General features: G+C 33.8%; 1 long non-coding RNA gene across 1 annotated transcript; it reads left to right on the top strand.

Moving 5' to 3' along the window:
* Positions 1-4,949: 4,949 nt before the first annotated feature.
* LOC128285555 (uncharacterized) lies at positions 4,950-7,185 on the top strand. The gene is made up of 2 exons (XR_008276015.1): positions 4,950-5,074; positions 6,924-7,185. It is a non-coding gene; the product is annotated as an uncharacterized LOC128285555 (long non-coding RNA).
* The last annotated feature ends 18,306 nt before the right edge of the window (positions 7,186-25,491 follow it).

Raw genomic sequence — 25,491 nt, 5'->3', positions numbered from 1 at the left:
AAGTACAAGTACCAAATAATACATAAATTGATAGTTCAAGTATTACATTGGACATTTTATAAAAATACAAGTACCAAATGTGACAATATCCCTATTTTAAAAATATATATTTTGAAAGAAAATAAATAAAAAGAAAAACTAATATTAATTATTTTACTTAAAAATAATTATATCTTGAAAGAAAAATAAATTTAAAACTTTTAATTAAAAATTTATTTGAAGTGAATAATAATATTTAGTAATAGTTATTTGCTAAAAGTAGAGAAATTATTTTATGGACCCTTCCCACCACATTATTTATGGCACATTTCCAATTATTTAATGACATTTCAATAATATTTTCCAAGTTATTGGCACATAACTTTGATATTTTTTTTTACCTTTAACTCAAAAGCTCAAACCCCAAACCCTAAATCATTACCATAAGCCATAACACCCTAAATCTAAATATGAACCCTAAACTCAAAACCAAACCCTAAACTTAAACAATGAACTTCAAACCCGAACTTAAACCTTAAACCTTAAACTTCAAACCTCAAACCCTAAACCTCGAATCCCAAACTTGAACCCTAAACCTAAGTTTTGGGTTTAGGTTTGAGTATAGTATTCAAAGTTTATGTATAGGGTTTAGGGTTCGAGTTCAAGGTTTAGGTTTGAGTTTTGAGTTTAGAGTTTAGAGTTTAAGATTTGGAATTTAAGATTCTGGATTCGGGGTTTATGGTTTAGGGTAAAAATTACCAAAATTAAGTGTCAATAAAATGAAAAAAAATTATTGAAATATCATTAAAATTTGAAAAAAACCATAAATAATATGATGAGAAGAGTTCACAAAATAATTTCTTCTTATTTAATTTATTATTGTTAATCTTAATTTGGTTTTTCTGTAATCTCCTTTACAGAGCTAATATTTTTAACTCATGCCATTAAACCATGTTTGTCCTTTTGTAGTATTGCGAGAATGTGCTTCACCCATAATTTGTGTTAAAAAATATTATATATTAATTTTAAATTAAAAAACCAATATTTCATATATAAATTTTACGTTTTTGAGAAATAATAACATTAGGAAAAAGAATAGATGATTTTTAGGAGTTAAATAAATAATAATGAATAATGAGTAGTTTATTTTTCTGATTTGAATGTGGTTTTTTAAGAACTCTAACATTTTAAGAAAATTATTATTCGAGGTGATATTTCAATGTGACTTAGCTGCTTTTTTTTAATTAATGTTATTTTGCTTTTGATTTATAAAGTATTCCTTCGTTGGTTATTTTTTTATGAAAAAAAAAGGTAAAATTACATTAAATTAAGATACGAGATATCTTTTTTAAAGGTTCTTCTATAATAATTAATCCTTCTTCTCTCAAAAGTCATTTTAGCTATGCAATCAGTGTCTTTGTTGTTATCTTTAGGCACATGCTGTAGAAGCCAGTTCCTCACTTTCATCAACAGTTGTTGCATGCGCCTGATCAATGTAGAATTCTAAGATGCCTTGGTGAACATTTGAAGAGAATTCATAGCTTTCATACTATCAATTTGAATCAATACTTTATCAAACATTCTACTCAACAAAGCATTCAAACCATCTAAGATTCCTCAAAATTCAACATCGAATATTGAGCAATTTCCCAAACACTTGTTATAGCCTAAAATCCATTTTTCTCTCTAATCTCTTAAGACTCCGCCTTAAGTAGCAGAACCAGATTCCACATTTATAGCACCATCAACATTTAATTGAACCCAACTAAAGTAACAATATTTTTTTTAATTAAGGGTTTTTTTGATAATTTCTCCAATTAAATTTTGATGTTGCGTTAACTCCACCAAACCAATCAAAGATTTTATTATTAATATTGATAAATATCTATAACTTGATAAAAGACAATTCAAAATATGTACTATTATTTTATGAAAGAAACATATCATAAAAAGAAGTTGAGGTCCAAAAGCAAGTATCGAAGGTTCTTATCCAAAAGTGTTCAATGTTACGAAAGCAAATCAAGCAACAACGTAACTACACAAGGGGTAATAGAATTTAAATCTTACTGTGGAAACCATTTTAAAAAAAAAAACGGGTTGCCAGACTTTTTATTTTGAAAATGAAAATGGGGGATGAAAGTCGCCACCAATTCTTTTTTATGAGGTATGATCGGGTCACCTTATGATTGATCGTTTTAATAAAGCGTTTTGATTTACTAAAACAACAATTTTGGTCTACGAAAATCGAGAAAACGGGTTCGGGAGTCGGTTATATACGAGGAAGGATTAGCACTCTCGTAACGCCCAAAATTGATACCTAATTGATTAATTAATGTCTTAACGTCGAAAGTTGAAAACCCGAAAAGAATTAAAAATACGATCCTCCCTTTTTTAATGTTGATTTTTTTTACGAAAAATTTACTTACGTAAATCGAAACGAGACCTTCTTATCCCGAAGTAATAAAATGCCACATCCAGTACGTTAGGACACAATATTTTAAAACCTCGAGAATAAGTTTATCTTTTGATTTACAGAACTCATGCGTTTTAATTTCAAATGGTTATTCGGTCATTTGGGTCAAACGAAAAAAGAGATCGAAACCCAGCAATTTAGAGTACGACCTCTCGAATCCCCAAACACAGAATATTGCCTTTATTTAAAAATCTATTTTTTATGTATCGGATAAAAGTTGTGACACGATTTTGTTGTGTTATGCAAAATGAAATTGTAATGTTAACATGCATACCAAAAAAAACATAATAAACTCAATAACATAAATGACGATAATGAATGCAAAATAATCAATAAAATAAATGAGTTAACGAAAACAATAAGTAAATAAACAAAATTATTTAATAAAGCAAAGGAGCTCGATCGAGTATCACCAGGCAAAGCTAATGTGGTAGCCGATGCTCTAAGTTGTAGAACTGTATCTGATCTGATAGCAATGTTTGCTCGTCTGAGTCTGTATGATGATGGAGGTCTGTTGGCTGAGTTGCAAGTGAGGCCAACCTGGGTGGATCATATTAAGGAAAAGTAGTTGAACGAAGAGTCTTTGGTCGCTTGTTTCCAACAAGTTAAGGAAGGGGAAACTTCTGAGTTTGGGTTAAATGGCGAAGGAGTTCTGTGTTTCCGATGAAGAATCTGTGTTCCGAAGGACTCTGATTTGAGGCAGACAATATTGAAGGAAGTTCATGGAGGACTTTGTGCCATGCATCCTGGAGGGAACAAGTTGTACCACGACTTGCGAGAATTGTACTGGTGGCCTGGACTTAAACGAGAAGTAACAGAGTTTGTAGGGAAATGTCTGACATGCCAGCAAGTGAAAGCTGAGCATCAATTACCTTCTGGACTGTTGCAGCCAGTGAAGATACCACTTTGGAAGTGTGAGAGGGTAACCATGGACTTTGTGAGTGGACTGCCTTTGACACCATCAAAGAAAGACTCGGTGTAGGTGATTGTGGATAGGTTGACCAAATCAGCCCATTTCATACCTGTACGTACTGACTTTTCACTTCAAAAGTTAGCCAAGCTGTATGTGGCGGAGATTGTACGACTTCATGGAGTCCCAGTTTCGATTGTCTCTGACCGGGATCCCAGATTTACATCTCGGTTTTGGCAAAGGTTGCATGAGGCGTTGGGGACGCGATTGAATTTTAGTACGGCTTTCCATCCCCAGACTGATGGTCAATCGGAAAGGGTTATTCAGATTCTGGAGGACATGTTGAGGGGATGCGTGATTGATTTTCGAGGTAGTTGGGAGGATTACTTGCCATTGGCAGAATTTGCGTACAATAACAATTACCAGGCGAGTATTCGAATGGCACCGTATGAAGCACTGTATGGACGAAGGTGTCGTACACCTAGTTGTTGGACCGAACTAGGAGAGCGACAAGTTCTTAGACCAGAGTTGGTAGTTGATACAGAGGATAAGGTCAGAATAATTAGGGACCGGTTAAGAGAAGCATCTGATAGGCAAAAGTCGTATGCAGATTTGAAGCGTAAGGAGATTGAGTACTCAGTAGGTGATATGGTCTTCTTAAAGGTTTCTCCTTGGAAGAAGATATTAAGGTTTGGTAAGAATGGCAAGTTGAGTCTGCGGTTCATTGGGCCTTATCGGGTTTTGAAGCGAGTAGGCCCAATGGCTTATCAGTTGGAATTGCCTCCAAAGTTAGACAGGATTCACGATGTTTTTCACGTCTCCATGTTAAGGCGTTATCGTTCTGACCCTGCTCATGTCCTGCCAGTTGCTGAAGTTGAAGTTCAGATTGATTTGACCTTTGAGGAGGAGCCTGTGCAAATATTGGCTCGAGATGTTAAGGTTCTCAGAAGGAAATCTATCCCGTTAGTGAAAGTACTTTGGCGTAATCATGGAAGGGAAGAAGCTACTTGGGAATCAGAAGAGACTATGCGTCAACAATACCCTCAACTAGTTGGATCAAGTAAATTTCGAGGACGAAATTTCTTTAAGGAGGGTAGAGTTGTAACGCCCCAATTTTCGGGAATTCTGTGAATGTTGGCATAGGTTTAATTATGTTAGTGGGCCTATAGAAGGCCCAAGCTTAAGATAGAACCCGACAATTTTAGTTAATTTTTGTTCCATAAGAAAAAGGGGGTGAAATTATGAAATAGGACCTATGTGAAAATGTTTGAAAATGCTATAGGCTAAATTGAAGTGGCCAAATAAATAGGAGTGCAAAATAGGAGGATTTACATGACAAACCTCCCATTTTACATGAAGTGGCCAACCATCATGTTGTTGTAGACAATATGAACACTTGATATCCATAATTCATGGTACAAATTGATAATGGGTTAGGTAAATGTTCCATCATAATGGATTAGGTAAATATTCCATGATAATGGGTTAGGTAAATGTTCATGATAATGGTTTAGGTAAATGTTCCATGATAGGCATTTCATGTCTTTTGTATTAAAGAATTAAATGGATGAAATATGAAATTTTATTAAAAGAAAAAGGGGTGAAAAGAACAAAGTTTTGTCCATCTTTGCTCATCATAGCCGAAAGTTAGAGAAGAGAAAGGAGAGGAGAAAGCTCTTGAATGTTCGGTCACTTGGGGAAGAAAATTGAAGGTAAGTTCATGGTAGTTTGCTTCTATCTTGATGTTCATGAGTTCTTCTTGATTCTACCTTAACTCTTGAAGCATATTTTGGTTTTTGGTTGTGTTGTGAGCATTTGGTCATGAATTAAAATGAAGGAAATGGTTGTTGTTTCATGTTCTTTTGATGAAAAATGGAAGATATGTGAAGTTGAGCCAAACAAATGAGCATGCATGTGCTTAGATGCTAAGGGGAAAAATCGGCTAATATGTTGTACTTTAAAATGATGAAATGGAGATTATACTTAGGTAAAATCATAGATATGTGATGATTGATTGGTGATATACATGTTTAAAAAAAACATGCATGCAAGTTATGTGTGAAAAAGTGATTTGGTAATAAATCTGCTTGGGACAGCAGCAGTAATGTGAATTTGGAAAATCACCATAAATTGTGGGAGATGAGTTAGAAGCTGAATAAATTATGTAATTAAATATTGTTGAGTCTAGTTTCAAATGAAATAAACGAGAACATATTTTGAATTCTGTACAATGAGAAATTTGATTCATAATGAAGAGTGGTCAGATTAGTCAAACAGTGAAACATGAGAAACTTTAAGAAAAATCTGGTATTGATTGGCCAAACCAAAAATTCTAAAAATTTTATGGATATAAGATATATGAGTCTATTTTCAGGGAAAATTAACGTCACTTGATTTGGAGTTTCGTAGCTCCAGTTATAAATGATTTAGTGACTGTTGTTCAGGAAGACAGCTTGCAGTGAGATTATGATTATGTGGTAAACATTGACAAAAATTTGTTAATGAGTTGCTTATTGATTTCTTATAAGCTTACTATGATCTGTAGGTGTGGTTGGCCGAATATTGTAAGGGGTTAATACGTAGTTCGTATTTGAATAGTTAGATTAATGTGTTAGTAATCCAATTGTAGGCAGTTTGTGTGTGGATCTCGTCAGCATATCGTCGCAAACAAGTGTGTAACTAACACCCTCTTTCTTAGTCTGGATCGGCAAAAGTCGAAAAGCCGAAATGCCAAAAATCGGTATTTTGTATATTTACGAGTGTGCGAATGCTCGTGAGGTAAATCAATTAATGTTTTTGGTAAGCTGCAAAATTTGGACTGCAAAGTGCATGATTTCTGTGCCCTCGATATTTTTGGACTTAATGGGCCAAAATTGGAATGATGGGCCAACGGGCCCAATTCAGTAAGAACCCTCGGTACGTGATTCTGTTAGTACGTGAAAAGTAGGAATATGCATGAAAAACCTTAAGAATAGATAAATTACTATAATACCCCTATGTATGGAAAATTACTGTTATACCTCTAGGTGCAAAATTACCAAAATACCCCTAGGGTTAAATTGACCTAAATGCATGTTTGACTGTTGTTATTTACTGCATGCCATATTGTTATTATCTGATGCATGGGACTGGGATATTGACGGAGGAAGTACTGAAAGTGGCTTGTCCACGTACTGGAGGCTTTGCCTCAATTTACTGTTAACTAAGTAGCAAGGCTGCAACGTGGAGTGTTGGGCTAGGTGGGTTGAGCTATTCCCCACATGGAGTGTATGTCTGGTACGGGTGGAGTGTAGTGGTTGGTGGGTTGAGTAGTCTCCCCAAATGGGCTTGCATATGTTTATTGATGTTGCATGTATTTTGAAATGGGCCTATGGGCCATACTGTTATCTGAATAAGAGGCTAAGGCCTAGTTTATTGTAATCTGAAAAGGGCTCTGGTCCAGTACCACTGTTACCTGAATAGGCTTAGGCCCAATAAGCTTGAGCTGACTTGGGCTTTGAATGGGTTTTCCTTACACATTGAGTTTCCCCAAACTCACCCTTTTTATTTTTATCCACGCAGGAAATCCCCAACCATAGTGGGCTTGGAGCTGTGAGGGAATTCGGAGTGGCCACCCATTCTGAAAGTTTGATTTTCTTCTGGTGAACTGGACATCCTTTTATTTACGTTTGAAGTTTTGGGTTTTTAAATGTAATAAGGCCGCTTAATTATTTTTGATGGTTTTAATATGTATTACTAAGATAGGTATTACTTATTTTAACTGTTGAAATTGGATAGCCTTATGGCGCATTTAAAGAAAAAACAACAATTGATTTCAAAATAACATGACAACAAGCAAAGCTTCTGCAATGAAAGTATTTTCCAAAATTAATCACTTTTCCTAAAAATGACTTAATCAAATCGGTTTCCTAGAAATCCATGACGTTAAGGTGTGGCAATGGCGGTATGCATGTCTAGGATTGGATCCGAAGGAGCTTGGTACTTAGCGGTCAGATGGACTCACCACCTCTTTTAGGTTTCCTACGGTGCATAACTTCCATTCACTTTAACCTATAATGAAATTATCTTTTAAAACACTAAGTAGGTTTTTCTGGATCAACAATATAAAATGTTTTGAACGCTTCGATATGGCACGTCGGATCCGGCCATAACGTCTGGGCCGGGTTTGGGGTGTTACAACTGTGCTGGGTTTTGGCTTTTCGTTGGACTAAATAATTGGGCACCCTTTTATAATTTTCAATATATAAGTTTTTGGAAGTCAAGAATTAATCGTGGTTTCGAAGGTATAAAGGATCGTGTCCTATCGTGCTGGATGTGATGTTGTATTCCTTTCGAACAAGAGAATTTTGATGACCAACTTGAGCCATTTGGATGTTTTAAAAGAAATCATATTTCAAAGGATTTTTTTTTTAAATCTTAGACGTAAGGACAATATTTAATCAGTTTGGTACTAATTTTGGGCGTAACGAAAGTGCTAATCCTTCCTCGCACGTAATCGGCTCTCGAACTTGTTTTCTCGAATTTCGTAGGCCAAAGTTGATTTAAATAAAGTAAAATGTTTTATCAGGTGATCCAATCACACCTAAACAAAAGGATTGATGGCGACTCCACTCGTTTTAAGGTCAATCCCTGTTTTTTCCAAAAAAATGGTTTCGACAAGGTGTTTTTTTTACCCACATCATGAATGTGTATATTTTTTGCATAGGTTTTTTCCATCCACGTCGTGGATATGTCATAGCTTAGTACTATATTTAAAGGGCTTTTTCAGTTAATGTCACTTTTTAATCGAGTTAGAAATAATTTTTTTTAAAACAATTTTAAATCATGTAAAGTATAAAAGCATAAACTTAATGAGATTCTAACTCAAAACACCATAATTTTCGATATTTTACTATTTCAATTAAAATTTTATTCCATCTTTAAATTATATTTTTATAAACGTATTTATTCGATGTGAAAATGCTGTAATCTAATATATATATATATAATAGATAGAAGCTACCCTCGTATGCTTTCTTTACAATAAAGTAAACTTGCCAAACCCATCAAAACATGAATAGAAATTGACATCCACCACATGTTCACGGTGTTTTATTTTTTCTATAAAATAGAAATTAAATGGATGGTTGAATGTGGCATGAATCTTTACATCCGATCAGCAGGACCCACGTGTCAAAGCACAGCTGGATAGCAAAAACGAAAGTACACCCATTATTTATCCATGCCGCCAACAAGCCAACCTAAGCTGAAAGGTTGAGAAAGACAGAACCGTACAAGTTTTTGAGTGAACCCACCATACCCTTTCTTCATGCGCTTGTTTCAAGTCCTAAATTTGTCAAAGTGCCGCAAGTGCGAGGTTACCGTTAATTGTAGGCCATTATATTATTATAATAATAATTGCAAAGAGTATATTTCCACCTACTATTATCAAATCATAAGATGAAAAATTAATTTGATGAAAATATTATTGTCCATTAATCATTATAACCAGTCATTTGTATTTTCAGGAAACACTTACGATGAGAGATTTAGTTATTATTATATTAAATTAATATAAATTTTAAATTCAAAATAAAAATAACTAAAAATTTAAAGTATAATATCAATAAAAATAAATATGTAATTTTTTCTATTTTTATTTTTCTACCTGCATTTACACGAGAATCATTTAAAATGTGAATATTATAATAAACTACGATTTTTAATATAAACATATCTTTTCAATTAGATGTTATAAAGATAATGATATTTATAAAATGTATACTTTTTACTCAATTAATATGTTATAGAAATTGTTACATTTTTAATTATAATTATTGAGTACTTATTATCATCTACATCAGTGAATTAAAAACTTTAACGAAATATAAATTTTCTATAATGGCAAATTAAAATATTAATTCTTTTACAAATATTAGTGATTAAATTGTAAATTTTAGAATTAATTTTTTAAAAAATCATTTAAAAATATTCAAAATACTATTTAGACATTGTCATGTGACATGTTAATAATTACAGAAGAATTATCGCAAAGCAATAAGAAAAAGTAAAATAAGAACACACAGATTTTATATGAAAACTCTTTTGAGGGAAAACCACGGGCAGAGGAAGAAAAATTCATTAATGTTGAAAAATGAATGATAGAAGAGGAGTTTCGTCTACATCTATTTAAAGGTTGAAAAACCCTCGACCTTTCGCCCCCATAGATTCCCTTATTTTGTTATTGTATTTATTTCTTCAACAACTGTCAGGATTCGAATGACATAATCTCTAATAACCATACTATCTGATAATTAATTACTAATTACAAAGTGATCAAACTTTCCAATATTCTAAACTTTGGTGCATAAATTGATATTTTAATAGATGGATGGCCAAACTTCTCAAATAAATAAGTAATTATATGTTTAATTTACTTTTTATTATCAATTATATATTAATAATTGGTCATCTCTTTACAACTAACATTATTTATTTTGCCTTTATCATTTCACAATTATTAATCTATATACTTACAAATTTACTATCAATTTTGCTATTAGAATTTCTCTTAATTACTAATCATAAAAATAAACTATTTTTTCTAAAAATGTTTGCAATCTTAAATACAATGTATTTTTTTTCTAAAAATTTTCAATCTTAAAAACATGAAATTTCATGATTTAATATTTTGTGAATTAACTTGAAATTTTATATAATTTTAAAATTAAATTAATGTTGAAATAATGATTGCATTTGTAAATATATATAAACTTATAATAACTTATGTAAACTTTAACATTTTAATGACGATAATTATAATTATTGTCTTATATGATATATGATAACTATTACGAATTGTTAACTATTACGTTATATGATATATGCTACAATATTACTGATATAAAAGCACATTCTTTTTAATTATTCATTAATATATTAATAATTTATTAAATATATTCTTATTTAAATTTATAATTATTTAACACATAGGTTAAATCATGATTTAACTTTTTTGGCCTATTATAAATTTTATGGGAACTTGAAAGAAAGGATAGAAAAATTGAATACAATGATTTATAGTGGTTCGGCCCCAATTGTCTACTCTACTACTTTAACTTTTCACAACTAAGGATTTTCTCAAATTCACTAATTTGATCAACCTTTGAGGACAATGTTTAACCTTACAACTCCCTTAAAATTTCTACCCAAATCTTAAGATACAAACTCCCTCAAAGAGAAACAAATAAGAAAATAAAGAAATAAACCTCAAAAGATTAGAATATTTGACAATTAAGCACAAATAGAAGGAAAACACTTGAGCTAATAGAAAATACAATGAATGCTCACAAGTGTTTACAAGAAGAAGGTAAAGAATTGAAGCACAAAGTGATTGATAATGGATTTTTTATGTATCTTGAATCACTTGATCTATTGTAATCTCACTTGTAGTTGTAGGACATTTGGAGACTAGTATTTGTACCATCTAATTGATTTTCAACAGTTGTGGTTATTGAGGAATTGAATAGAGCTGTCGGGGATGAGAATAGCAGATCATTAAATTCACCTGAAACAAAAGGTATCGATACTTTTTCTACAAGTATCGATACTATTAGCATTTAAAGTCTGATTTAGTGACCGTTAAAGTTAGTTTACAACAATACCAAAGATATTTTATCGATACCTGGTAAAAGGTATCGATACTTTTTGTGATTGTTCAAAAATCTTTAAGTCAGAATGCAAAATCTGTATCCATACCAACCAAGGCATCGATAGAAAAAGTCTAGGTATCGATATTTTTTATTTTTGTTTAATATTTTTAAACTTCGAATGTAACGACCTGATTTATTAAATCTTGTTGTTATAAATTTTGCCATAAATGAGTATCTACTTCAGTGGTTAAGTGATATGGGTGTGTGTTTGAGGCCTTGGGTTCAAGTCCTACTTTTGAAAATTTTGCTATTTTTGTCCCTAGCCTTATCCATAGCTGCTTGACTTAAATTATACTGTCAATCAACTTCTACAGAATGAGCTTACTAGTTCAATTGATAAGGTGTTAGCTTGTGCTGGGGTCTTGTGTTCAATCCCCCGTGTGAGTAAAGGGTGTTAATTTTTGCTTCTGTGAGTGTGTGTCGTTTGTGTGGTAAAGATTTGATAGGATTAAAATTCTGTGGTAGTTGGATGAGAGTTAGTGGGTCGATTTTAGTGGGATTTGATAGTTAGTGGGAAGTTGAGATATTATTTTAGATCTGATTTGATTTTTAATTTTATTTTTTTCTTTTGCCCAATCTCCTCTTTCCCACGTTTCCCATCTGTTTTCACGTCAGTTCTTTTTTCTTCATTGTCTTCTCTTTTTCTCTCTTGATTATTCTTCGTTCTTGCTATCTCATTCAATTGGTGGTGATTCTTGTCTCTGTTGGATTTCAATTATACTCTTGCGTGGTGTTGGGAATCTTCTTTGTCCCTTTTGCAATTTGATTTTCTGGGTAATTGGTTGTAAGTATTTGAAGTATAAGTTAATTATGTGTATCATTTTGCTAGGTGATATTCAAGAAATCCAAGACTCTCCTGTTGTGAGGTAGAGTATAGGGGTTGTGGTGGACATGGTAAGTATTTGAAACGATTATGAGTGCAATCTTTTTGTTGAAATTATTTATGGTTGCGTGACTTGATAAGAATTGAGGAATTAAGATTGATTTTGGGTCTTTTATTGGAAAATTTTAGGTTCTAATTATCTCGTGAGAGCATTTACATTAAAATAGAGCCAGGTGTGCAACAAAAAACTCAAAAATGGCAATCAGTGAAAGCCAAAATTGGGGCCTGTCGACACCACACAATCGTGTGCCTGGCTGTGTAGTAGGCCATGTGCGACACATGAGCGTGTGACAAGCCATGTGCGAGGCCGTGTGTGACATACGAGTTAGGCCATTTTTGGTTGTATGGACTACACGGGGTAGGCCATTTTTGGACGTGTGGGCCTAAATTTTAGAATTTTTCAATAGGGTTATATATGTCATCCCGATCGACTATGGGCCTTCCGTAGGACCGGTATGTGTGGTATAATCCTTAAAGTATGAAATCTGCTACTCTGTGAGATTGAAATTGACGTAAATAACATCTACATGAGTATTGTGTAATATGATATGTATGAGCATGTTTAGTATTTGTTATACGAACATGCATGTGATATATGTTCTATTATCTATTATTCTATTATATTTTATATTCTATCTGTATCTGGCTATGGGGTGGGTTATGTATTATGAGGAGGAAGTATGCTGTGTGAGGCGATATCTCGCTAATATACTGGCAGCAATGCTGCGATTATTCTTAAAAGTGTCGTATGAACACTATGCGATGTGTAGGTTTGGGTGGGTGTTTTATACCCCACATGGTTTGTTGGTATGGTCGGAGTTGGTGTGTAGAGGATATGGGTAGGATTACGCATATCTGTATCTATACGATTCTGTTATAATTCTGATTCTGCAAAAGATTTACGTCTGTATCTGTTCTGCCATGAGATTGAATCTGAATTTATGTTTAGGTATGCATTACACACTGAATTATCAAAACTCACTCTCTATTTATTTGAAAATTTTAGATAACCCTTAGACTTAGGCTGGTCGGTGCGACGGGAGCTCGGTTGTGTCCATGATGCCATAAAACTATTTTTTACCTTAATTTGGCTTACTTAAATTTTGATTTTAAGAGTTTTGTATAATTTGGACTCTTTGGACTTTTGGGATTGTTTTTGGTTTTGGATTTTTATTTTGGTTTTCTAGCATAATGACTGATAAAACGGTTTTATGAAAACGATAATTTTTTTTGAAAATAACGATTTTCAAGGAAACGATTCAATTTACCAAAATATAACATTTTAAGAAACTCCACTGCAAAATATTTGATTTAATTGAAAGACGTAAACGAACAATAATTTTAAATTAAATAATTATATTAACATGTTTTCCAAATAAATCGAGCTTACTAAGAAACAACGATTTACGATGCTTTCTGATAAAAAGGAAGTCAAATTTATAACTTTTCTTCGTAACATTTCCAGATTCGACAATAATGTCTAAGCCAGATTTGGGGTATTACATTTAGTGGTATTAGAGCCCAGTTGCAAAACTCGGGCTGTTAAATTTTGGGTTCAAAATTTTATTTCTAAAAAACAATTTTCTGAAGTAAAGTTTATTTTGAAATCTGAAAAGTAAGTTGTGGTAAACCGAGTCTCCAATGCTGATCCTGTAAGTATTTCTAACTTAAATATACTTTAGTTAGAAAACTCTGAAATGATTAAAACTGCACTGAATTAGCTAGGGACTGAAAACTTCTAAAACTTCTGATAATTATTTGAAGCACAAAACACTTGTTAATAAACACTACAACTGATGCATAAAAATTTGTAATGTAGATAAAACTGTGAATACAATGAGTGCTCATGGAACGCGTGGTTGTGGTATTCGTGGGCGCGGCGTGTGCCGTAGAGGGACTCGAGTTGAGTCATCCTCATTGGGTGGTATGCTTAATCTGGATACGAGTGAGACACCAACTACACCTGCTGCTGAGACCGGGCCTTGTAGTCTCTCGGCTGGGGATGACACATTGTCTCAAACCATGCTTAGAGTATTGAAGAGGGTCGCTACACCCCATTCTAGTTCTGGGAGTTGTGTGTCAGTTGTAACACCCCTATATCATGTTCGACTCAAGGAACCTGATATAGGAATATTACATTTGGTGCCAAAGTAATATTTGGCTAATCACTAATATATTAGAACATAAAAACGGACAAATAATAAATTTAAATAATTTATAATTTAGCCCTTACTACTACTTGGAACATACTTGATTTTTCTTAAGTACATGCCATTCTATTCAAAATTTTAAAACGTACCCTCTTGTTGCTTGAAGATGTGATAAGATGAAGGCTCGTAATCTCAGATACAACTCTTTAAAATTTCTGTACCTAATCTACGCACGGAAACAAACCGTGCGCTGAGTATACACCCATTGGTATTACTATAATTTAAATACTTAAAGTAAAAACAATAAATATGCACAATTAATCTTACCACTATTGTACTTTCAATAAATCATTCATGCATTTAAAACTTTAAATTTTCTTAGTAATATGTATCTTAAATAGCTTTTCTTCATTTTAATTTATATATCTTCTTACTATATCAATATTTATTTCATGCATTTCATCAATATACCATTTCATAAAATCATTATTTCATATGTTTCATTTCTATATCTCAATTCAATAATTTATCCTGTTTCATATCTAAAACCTTACAACATTAGTCTTTCAATAATTCTTTAAACCAACATTTTCAATAAAAATAATTATAATTAATTCATATGATTATATTCAATTAACTCATACACTATTTCATTATTTCCAATTCATTCTATTTTCACTTCTTATTTCGATATTTTAACAAATTAATGAACCTTAAGTTCATGCTTCAAATCTCATGTCTCAATTCAATTCACAATTCAACTCATAATTTCTCATATTTTTTATAGTACGATCAATCAAATTTATTTAATTTTCTCATTTCAGTTATTCACCCTATTAACAAACCCGGACCTTGTCGGATACACAGATTCCAACCAAACACACCAGTACGGCACATTGTGCCTAAACCGGTACTCAGTACCCGATCAATAAATTAGAAGCAGTATACGATACATAAAGTACCTGAAACGACACACGTGGTGCCTAATACGACACATATAGTGCCTAATTGGCAAAGCTGATAAATTCCCTTACTCTTCCAATCCTATGGCATGCCAACTATATTCGACTCAGCCCGATTAGTTAATAGGGTATTCAAATCATTTTTCTATTTCAGATTCACTTTCAATTCAATCACAATTCAATTCAAATTCACTTTCCACTTTCTAATCAATATACAATTCAATACCAATACATATTTCAGATATTCACATATTTTCTTCATTCAATTCAATTTGATTCAACTCAAATACTTTTAGTTTCCAATCAATATACTTTCAAATATTCACATAATTCATAATTCAATTACTTAATTCAAATCATTTTAATTTCCAATTTGTTCACATTCAATTTCAATAGCCATAAACATTTTTGAATCAATTTCATTCAAAGCAATATTATCATTTCAATTGCTTACCTAATTTTACTTACCATGCGTTTTAATTAAATATAACAATTAATAATAAATAGATTTGAATTATAGTAATACAAATCGTGATTTCTCGTTTTTACTCATTGTCCACTTTTTCTTTTCCTTTCTTCGTGGACGCCTCGGTGCGATATTGGTTACGAAAAATTAAGATAAATTTCATAATCATTAATACAATATTAATTTTTCATCTAATACTTGAATTTCTATTCTACTTTCATTTCAATTTCAATTTAATCCCTAACTAAATTCATTTATTTTTCCATCTCAATTCATACCTCATTTCTACTCAAATTTCAACTAAACTTAAACTTAACTATCTAATTTTTATCATAAATTCCTAATTTCGAAATTCTTGCAATTTAGTCTCTATTATATAAATTTTATAACTTATTTTACAATTTAATACATCTCTCAATTCTAATTAGAAATTTTATTAATTCAATCTCTAATTCACACTTTTACCTAGCAAAATTAATGTCTAAAAATCTAATAACTTCCAAAATTTTCTGCATATACTTAATAATATTTTGTTCTAGGTTAATAAAAATTCAAAATTATAAGAAAAGGACTTATTTGACTTACCAATTTAAATTTGAACCTTGAAAACCCTAAATTATTTCTTTTTCTTTTATTTCTTCTTTCTCTCTATTTCGTCCCTGCTATTCTGTTGTTTTAATTTCTTTGTTTTCTTTCTTTACTTTACTATATATATAATATAATAATATAATATATAATATATAATAAAACATAATAAAATCTTTATTATTTAATAATACAATATATATATTAAACTTAAAATTTCAGATTTTAAGGATTAACCGCCTCAACTTATACTCTTGGTTTAATTGCCCTTTTAGTCCTTTTTACTTTCTTTGTATTATATTTGTTTATTAATTTAACAATAATATAATATATAATTATAACAAATATCTATTACTTAAATAATAAGTAAATTAAATACATATATTACAAATGTACATATTTTAATTAACACACTTATATTTTATCATTACCATATATTTTTCTTTATTTATTTTGTTTCATAATTTAATAATAATTAATAAATATCTTTTATTTATTATTTAAGAAAATATACAAATATATTACAAGTGTATTTTTATGTATTTTACACATTTTTATTATCATTACCATGCATTTGTCACTATTTTAATTTATTTAATAATAATAATTTTAATATAAAACCATAATAATATTTATATATAATATATAATCTAAGAAAAATCTTAGATTTTTCTGCCCATTTGCTGCCTCACCTAATGAAATAGGCATAATTGCCTATTTAATCCCCTTTATTTTATTTTAATCTATAATTAAACTTTTACCCTTTATTCAATTTAGTTCGTTTTTCTAATTTCTCCTAATTAAGCTAAATTCACCTAATTAAAACCCAATTAAACACACTACTAGACTCATAAATATTTCTAATAATTATTTACAAATTTTGTTTATTAAGACAGAGGCCCGATAATGAACTTTTTCGATGCCCGTGAATTTCGGGTCATTACATCAGTAACTGAACAAATCCAGTCTAATGGTGCTGAGCTGTTTAGGGGAGTCACTGAGATCGCCCTGATTGTGGCCGAATACTGGTTGGAAGCTACCGAGAGGATAATGAATGATATTGACCTCTGAGCAGAAATTGAAGGGTGTAATATCTCTGCTTCGCAATGAGGCATATCAGTCGTGGTTAACGGTTGAAGAGGGTACTTAGCCAGATCAGATTAATTGGGAATATTTTAAGACCGACTTTTAGAGGAAATATGTGGGGGTGAATTATGTGGATGCTCGTAGACGGTAGTTCATGAACCTCACTCAAGAGGATAGGAATGTGGCTGAGTATGAGGCCGAATTTATGAGATTGAGTTGTTATGCTCGTGGGATGGTGGCGACCGAGTATGAGAAATGTGTCCATTTTGAGGATGGTCTTAGGGATAATTTGAGAGTTCTGATAGCTTCATAGAGGGAGCAAAAGTTCGTCGTCTTGGTGGACAAGGCGAAGATTGCCAAATAGGTTAAACGCGTTAAGCGCCAAAATAGAGACTGTGAGAGAGGTAAGAATAAGAGGAACACAGAGCCCTCTAGTTTTGTTCAGAGGCCTAAAAAGCAAGTCAGATCTGATGGGCCTTCTAGAGTTAGGGTTTCTGTTGCTGCTACTGTGGCTCAGCCATGTAGTAACTGTGGTAGACATCATTAGGGCAAGTGTTGGAGGAGGTTGGGAGCGTGTCAGCAATGTGGGTTGGTGGAGCACTGTATTAGAGATTTCCCACAGTATTCTAATCAAATGCAAGCTCTAGCTTCGGCAATAGCCAATTAGGGGCCATAGTCTGATCAGGGGTGGTAATGGTATGGGTAGAGAATAGAGAGCACTGGGCAGAGGTTCTAATCAGACCGGGCGAGGCAGCCTACGTTGGTTTATATTGCTTGATGTCATGAGGACAGAGACATCGCTGATGTGATTTACGAGTACGTTCCTTATTTATGATGTTCTTTACTTTGCATCAATAGACATAGGGTTAACACATTCTTATGTAGCTAGCTCTATTTCTGTAAGCTTAGGTGTTTCGATTGAAAGCACTTCCGGTGAGACTACTTACTGAGTTCGTTGGGTTAATTTGTTTGGGTGAATAGACTGTATAGGAATTTACTGTTGGAGGTACAAAGGGTTGTGTTTTCGGCTAATATGATAGAGCTATCGTTTAGGGAATTTGATTTAATTTTGGGTTTGGAATGGTTGTGGAGCATCGAGTCCGCTTCGATTGTGCTTCTAAGAGGGTGGTTCTGAGATCTGAGAGGGATGTAGAAGTGGTTATGATCGATGAACGTAGGGATTACTTACCTACTGTGATCTTCGCTCTTGTGGTCGAAACAGTGGTTCGAAATGTGAAGCATATTTAGCTTTTGTAAGTGATTTAGTTTCTATTGACTTTTTTGTTGGGAATATTCGAACAGTTAATGAATTTTCAGATATTTTTCTTGAGGAATTACCAAGTTTGCCTCTAAATTGGGAATTGAAGTTTGGTATCGAGCTTCTGCGGGTACAGCTCTGGTTTCCATCGCTCCTTATTGTATGGCACCGAAGGAGCTTATAGAGCTAAAGGCTTAGGTTCAGGAGCTCTTGGATCGTGGGTTCATCTATTCTAGTGTGTCTCTGTGGGAAGCACCGATTTTTTTTGTAACGAACAAGGATGGTACCATGAGAATGTGCATTGATTATTGTCAGTTAAACAAGTTGACAGTAAAGAACAAATACCCACTTCCGAGGATCGACGACTTGTTTGATCAATTTCATGGGGCTTCTATATTTTCTATGATAGATCTCTATTTTGAGTATCATCAGTTTAAGGTTAAGGAAGTTAATGTTCATAAGACTGCCTAAAAGACTCGTTATAGGCACAACAAGTTCCTAGTCATGCCCTTTGGTTTGACGAATGCTCCGGCTGCATTTAAGAATCTGATGAATCAATTTTTGTAGTTGTATTTGGATCAATTTTTTATAGTCTTCTTCAACTAAATTTTGGTATACTTAAGACTGAAGTTGATCATGATCAACATCTTAAAGTAGTCCTTCAGATACTTCGTGAGAAACGACTCAATGCTAAGTTGAGTAAGAGTGAATTCTGGTTAAGAGAAGTAATGTTTCTAGGGCATATGGTTTTTGCGGAGGGGATCTGAGTTGATTCTAAAAAGATCGAGGTTGTACTTTACTGGAAACAGCCTAGGAGTGTTTTTGATATCCATAGGTTTTTGGGTTTTGCGGGCTATTATCAGAAGTTTGTCAAGGAGTTCTCGTTATTGTAGCTCATCTGACTAAGCTATTGCGAAAGAACGCCCCTTTTGTCTGGACTGATAAACAGTAGTCAAGCTTTAAAAAGCTCAAATTTGTTTTGACTCAAGCTTGTTCTGATACAGTTTGAGTATAGTAAGGATTTTGTGGTATATAGTGATGCGTCGCATGTAGGTTTAGGATGTGTTCTGATGTAAGATGGTAAGGTTGTGGCTCACGCGTCCTGACAGCTTAAGTCACACGAGGGGAATTATTCGATGCACGATTTCGAGTTAGCTGCTGTGGTTTTTGCCTTAAATATTTGAAGACACTATTTATATGATGAGAGGTGTATCATCTACACCGATCACAAGAGCTTTAAGTATCTCCTTACCCAAAAGGAGTTGAACCTTAGGCAGTGTAGATGGATTGAACTGCTTAAGGATTACGACTACACTATAGAATATCATCTCGGTAAAGCCAATGTAGTGGTCGATGCTCCTAGTCGTAAAGTAATTTTGAATTTGAGGGCAATGTTTACTCGCTTAAATCTATTTGATGATAGGAATCTACTAGCCGAGTCACAAGTTAAGCCAACTTGGATTGATCAGATTCAGGATAAACAGTTAGGGGATGATTCTCTAGTTCTGCGTTTCGGTCAAGTAGAGGATGGTAGTATGTCTAATTTTTAGTTGAATAGTGATGGGGTTCTGTGTTTTCGAGGATAAGTTTGTATACCGAATGACTCTGATTTCAGATAGTCTATTCTGAGGGAAGCGTATAATAGACCATATGCTATGCATCCTGGTAAAAATAAGATGTATCAGGATCTTTGTGAACTGTATTAGTGGCCGGGTTTGAAACGAGAGATAACAGGTTTTATTTCTCGTTGTCTGGCGTGTCAGCAAGTTAAGGCTTAGCATCAGTTGCCTTGGGGTTTGCTTCAACCCGTTAAGATTCCTATGTGGAAATGGGAACATGTGACTATGGATTTCATTAGTGGGTTGCCCTTAACACCTACTAAAAAGGATTCTGAATGGGTCATTATGAGTTGACCAAGCCTGCCAACTTCATACATGTTCGGACAAATTATTCTATTTATAAGTTGGCCAAGCCATACATTTCTGAGACTGTGAGACTTCATAGGGTACCTAGTTCGATTATTTTAGATAGAGATCATTGCTATACTTCTTAGTTTTAGAGGAAGCTTTTTGAGGCTTTGGGTTTAAGATTGGATTTCAGTACTACGTTCCATCCTCAGACAGATGGTCAATCTAAAAGGGTAATTCAGATACTGGAGGATATGTTTCAGAGTTATGTAATTGATTTTCAAGGTAGTTAAGAGGATTTTCTGCCATTAGCCGAGTTCGCCTACAATAATAGTTTTCAGTCCAGTACTCAGATGGCACCTTGTGAGGCTCTATATGGTCATAAGAGTCATACTCCGTTGTGTTGGACTAAGTTGTGTGAGCGATGGGTTTTGGGTCATGAGTTGGTTTCTGAGACTGAAGACAAAGTCAGACTGATTTGGAATCGTCTTAAGAAGGCTTCTGATAGGCAGAAGTTTTATGCAGATCTGAAATAGAGAGATATCAAGTATTTCGTGGGTGATTTCGTGTTTCTTAAGGTATCTCCGTGGAAAAGGGTTCTACGGTTTAGATGTAAGGGCAAGTTGAGCCCTAGGTTCATTGGGCTATATCAAATTTTAAAGCATGTGGGACTATTTGCTTATCAGTTAGAGCTACCTCCAAAGTTAGTTATATTCATGATGTGTTTCACGTCTTCATGTTGAGGCAGTATTTGTCTAATCCATCTCATGTTGTTTCTGTTGACGAGATTGAGGTTATACCAAATTTGACTTTTGAGGAGGAGCTGATTCAGATTCTAGATCCAGACATTAAAGTTTTGAGGAGGAAATATATTTTATTAATGAAGGCTCTGTGGCGAAATTATGACACTAAGGAAGCCACGTGGGAACTTGAGGACCCGATCCATCAACAGTATTCGCATATGTTTGAATCAAGTAAATTTCAAGGTCAAAATTTCTTTTAGGGGGTAGAGTTGTAATGCCCTGATTTATTAATCCTATTGTTATGAATTCTGGCATAAATGAGAATATGCTTCAATGGTTAAGTGATATGGGTGTGTGTTTGAGGTCTTGGGTTCAAGTTTCACTTTTAAAAATTGTTATTTTTGTTCCTAGCCTTATCCATAGTTGCTTAACTTAAATTATATTGTCGGTTAACTCATATCAGAATGAGCCTGCTGGTTCAAGTGGTAAGGTGTTAACTTGTCTTAGGGCCTTATGTTCAATCCCCTATGTGAGCAAAAGGTGTTAATTTTTGCTTTTGTGAGTATGCTAGTTGTGTGGTAAAGATTTGATAGGATTGAAAGTTTGTGGTAGTTGGATGAGTGTTAGTGGGTCGATTTTGGTGGGATTTGATAGTTAGTGGGAAGTTGAAATATTATATTAAATTTGATTTGATTTTTTTTAATTTTATTTTTTTCTTTTTTCCCAAAACTCCTCTTTCTCATGTTTCACATCTGTTTTAATGTCAGATCTTTCTTCTTCACCGTCTTCTCTTTTTCTCTCTTGATTGTTCTTCGTTCTTGCTATCCCCTTCAATTAGTGGTGATTCTTGTCTTGGTTGGATTTTAATTGTACTATTGTGTGGTCTTGGGGATCTTCTTTGTCCCTTTTGCAATTTGATTTTTCGTGGAGTTGGTTGTAAGTATTTGTAAGTAAGAGTTTGTTGTGGTTTTGAATCTTTGTTCATGTCTTAGTATTTGATTTGAAATATAAGTTAATTCTGTGTATCGTTTTGCTAGGTGATATTCAAGAAATCCAAGACTCTCCTATTGTGAAGTAGAGTTTAGGGCCTATCGTGGATTTGGGTAAGTATTTGAAACGATTATGAGTGCAATCTTTTAGTTTAAATTGTTTTTGGTTACATTGTAGCTGAATGGCGACTTGATAGGAATTGAGGAATTAAGATTGATTTTGGGCATTTTATTGGCAAATTTTAGGTTCTGGTTATCTTGTGGAAGCATTTGCATCAAAATCAAGTCAGACGTGTAACAAGAAACTCAAAAAACAGCAATCAACAAAAGCCAAAATTGGAGCCTCTCGACGCCACACGGCTGTGTGCTTGGCTGTATGGTAAGTCGTGTGCGACACATGAGCGTGTGATAGGTTGTGTGTGCCACAAGAGCTAGGCCATTTTGGGTTGTGTGGGCTACTAGGCTAGGCCATTTTTGGGCGTGTGGGCCCAAATTTCAAAATTTTTCCCTAGGGTTGTACATGTTGTCCCAATCGGCTATGGGCCTTCCATAGGGCTAGTATGTGTTGTATAAGCCGTAAAGCATAAAATCTGCTACTTTGTGAGATTGAAATTGACGTATATAACTGTAACACCCTAAACCTGGCCTAGACGCTATGGCCGAATCTGGGAGTGTCACAAAGAAGGGTTTTGAAACCAATGATACTTCAATAAAACGTCTAAGTTTAATAAAACGTATTCATTTATACATTTATTACTGACTGTTACATGTTATCCTTTAAGGTTAACCAAATCATTTAGCAACAGAAGTTTGAAAAATCGTTTAAATCAAAACCACGCTCGCGTTTTCAAAAATAACATTTGTTCGCGTAAAAATGATATTTTGTCGAATTGTTGCAATTTAAAAATCATAACGCATCCAAACCAAAAATTTAAACCACACAGTCCAAAAAGTCTTGAGAGTTCAAAAATTACAAAACTCTCACGAAAATCAGAATTTCAGTAAAAACCATTAAATTATAATGATGAAAACAATTTCCCGTCAAGTGGTCACCGCTGAGCCTCCGTTGCACCGACCCGCCTATGTTTGTGGATTACCTGAACAGAACAGACAAACAAATGTAAGTTTTCGTAAACTTAGTGTGTAATCCAACTGAAATAGTCATGCAACATACATAGAATTTCATGTACAGTCAGATACAGATTCAAACCAAAGTCCATAACAGATACAAATATCAGAATCAGATAAATAGAACAGATATAAGAATCCTACCCCCATCCTCTACACATCATCTCTGACTATCTCATCACACCATGTGGGGTTAAAAACACCCATCTATCCTAACACACCATAAAGTATCGATGCGACACATAACAAAATAATATGCAGTCTAGTTGCCAGAATATAGGCGAAAGGTCACCGTACATATCACTTCCTCTACATATGCAAAACCCCACCCCAAACACACATACAGAATACATATGCAACTATAACAGAATAAACATGCTTAACATGCTCGTATATAGATAAATACATACTTAACAGTACAGTCAAGCATATACAATAGTTTCCTACCCAAATCGTACTATTAGATCACATTAAATAGGGTTTGGTTAGCCCTTACCAACCTTATGGTAGGCCCACAGTCGATCGGAACGACCTATGCGACCCTAGGGAAAATTTTAGAATTCTGGGCCCACACGCCCGTGTGGCCCCCAAAACTCACACGCCCGTGTAGCATGCCCGTGTGGGCCCACACGCCCAACCTAGCCTAGCCCATGTGGCCTACACGACCACACTCACACTGTCACACGGTCGTGTCTCGCACAAGGCCACACCTATGATATTTACACGGCCGGGCGACGTCAACAGTACCCTTTTTTTGGCTTTTTCCAAACTTTGATTTTTCGCGTTTAAGGTACACACCTGATAAGATTCTAATGTGAAAGCAATCTTGAGCTCGCCAAAACCTAAAGACAGCACTTCAACAACTTATTAGCAACCAATTTACAATTTCAACATAACTAAACTGAGACTTACCACCACAAAAATGACCACACGCATAAATTAAACTGTTGGAGTGAAAATCACCGATTCACCATCTTCTCCTACACAACAGTTCGTAGAGATCAGATTCCCTACAATCATCGTTACGCCACAACGACGAGAATAAATCAAAAGCTTACCAAAACTGCGTGAAAAATAGAAAAAGTGTGAACAAATTTGAAGGGAAACGAAAGAAAAAGAAACAAAGAAGTAGATGAGGGACAGAAAAGATGAAAACGACAAAACCCAGGAGGAAAAACAGAAATTGACGTCAGAAATTTTGAGGAGAGGGAGAAAAAAAAAATTAATTTGATACTATCCAAACTTCTCATTAACAACCCCATCCCATAAAATCCTCCTCACTAACCACATCCAACCACTTCAGTCACCCAACTCCACCAAACCTTTAACAAACAATCGGAACAAAAATTATCACCTTCACTTACACAAGGATTTGAACACAAGACCTCCAACAAGTTAACTCCTTACCACTCGAACAAGCAGGCTCATTCTGTTATGAATTTACAAACAATAACCCATAAGCATACTCAGTAGGAATAAGGCTAGGATAAAAAATAACAAAATTTGCCAAAAGTAAGACTTGAACCCAAGACCTTAATCACACACTCAAATCACTTAACCACTGAAGAAAATACTCATTTATGTTAGGATTTACAGAAACAAAAATAAATTATTCAGGGCGTTACAATAACATCTACATGAGTATTGTGTAATATGATACGTATGATATATTCTGTTATGTATGAGCATGTTTAGTATTTGTCATATGAGCATGTATGTGATATACGTTCTGTTATCCATTATTCTATTATATTTGATATTCTATCTGTATCTGGATACGGGGCGGTTATGTAATAGGAAGTATTCTGTGTGAGGCAATATCTCGTCAATATACTGGTAGCAAGGCTTTGATTATTCTGAAAAGTGTCGTATGAACATTATGCGGTGTGTAGGGTTGGTAGGTGTTTTATACCCCACATGGCATGTTGAGATGGTCGGAGTTGGTGTGTCGAGGATGAGGGTAGAATTATGCATATATGTATCTGTACGATTTTATTATAATTTTGATTCTGCAAAACATTTACGTCTATATCTATTCTTCCATGAGATTCAATCTGAATTTATGTTTAAGTATGCGTTACACACTGAGTTATCAAAGCTCACTCTCTATCTGCCTGAAAATTTCAGGCGACCTTCAGACTTAGGCAAGTTGGTGCAACGAGAGCTCAGTTGGGTCTACGGTGCCATAAAACTATTTTTTACTTTAAATTGACTTACTTAAAATTTGATTTTAAGAGTTTTGTATAATTTGGACTCTCCAAACTTTTGAGATTGTTTTTTG

This window comes from Gossypium arboreum, chromosome 12 (assembly GCF_025698485.1).
Source record: "Gossypium arboreum isolate Shixiya-1 chromosome 12, ASM2569848v2, whole genome shotgun sequence".
Classification (NCBI taxonomy): Eukaryota; Viridiplantae; Streptophyta; class Magnoliopsida; order Malvales; family Malvaceae; genus Gossypium; species Gossypium arboreum.
This window is presented reverse-complemented; position numbering and strand designations above follow the sequence as displayed.